This window comes from Suncus etruscus, chromosome 11 (assembly GCF_024139225.1).
Source record: "Suncus etruscus isolate mSunEtr1 chromosome 11, mSunEtr1.pri.cur, whole genome shotgun sequence".
In the NCBI taxonomy this organism is placed as follows: domain Eukaryota; kingdom Metazoa; phylum Chordata; class Mammalia; order Eulipotyphla; family Soricidae; genus Suncus; species Suncus etruscus.
The window spans coordinates 56,614,922-56,615,723 of record NC_064858.1 but is presented as its reverse complement, the minus strand read 5'-3'; the positions used below and the strand labels follow the sequence as shown (position 1 = coordinate 56,615,723).

General features: G+C 35.4%; 1 non-coding gene across 1 annotated transcript; it reads right to left on the bottom strand.

Annotated features, from left to right (window-relative positions):
* Nucleotides 1–365: 365 nt before the first annotated feature.
* Nucleotides 366–498, bottom strand: LOC126023180 (small nucleolar RNA SNORA51). Its single transcript, XR_007500385.1, has one exon. It is a non-coding gene; the product is annotated as a small nucleolar RNA SNORA51 (small nucleolar RNA).
* Nucleotides 499–802: the final 304 nt, after the last annotated feature.

Here is an 802-nt window from a genome sequence, read left to right as displayed (position 1 = left end):
GCCAAGGAGATGATACAGCAAGTAAGGTGCCTGTCTCACATGTAACCAACCTGAATGTAATCTCTGGTACCACATACAGTTTTGCTTGAGCACTTTCAGGAAAGATCTCTCAACACAGCCCTGAGTGAAAAAAAAAATGGAGGAGAAAGAGAAAGAGGGAAAAAAGCAGGAGGATAAGAAGAATGAGATGGCAGGGTAAAAGGGGGGAGGAAAGAATGTGGAGGAGGGGAAGAGAAAGGAGGAGAACAAAAGAAGGAGGAGGAGGAAGAGAAGGAAGGAAGAGTAAAAGAACAGAGAGGAGGCAGATGAGAAGGAGGGAAAGATCCAGAGTAAACAATTTAACCTTACACCAAAATAAATTTTTTTTTTGTCCCCCAATTCACAATACATACCCGGCAAGGGGCCTGTGTTGAGGTGTATATGGGGTGCCTTTACTGTACCTCCTCTTTCTATACAGCCAGTGTAAAGAACACAGCCTGTGGTAAGATTTGGGAGGCCTTATCTTATCTTTTATTTATTTTATTTTTTTTTCTTCAGAGCAAACTAAAGTTGTTTTTTTTTTGTTTTTTTTTAAAGTAAAAATTCATTTAAAGGACAAAATTGATTAACATAATGAGGTAAACTAATATAACATAATATAGTGACATAACATAACATATAATATAATTGATATAATAATAATACATGTAAGTCAAAGAAAATTTCTGATTAAAAACACAATTTTTTTTTCATAATGGCTTACATATCTTTCACTGTAGTATTTTGGATACATATTCACATTGAATCAGGGGAATACCCATCA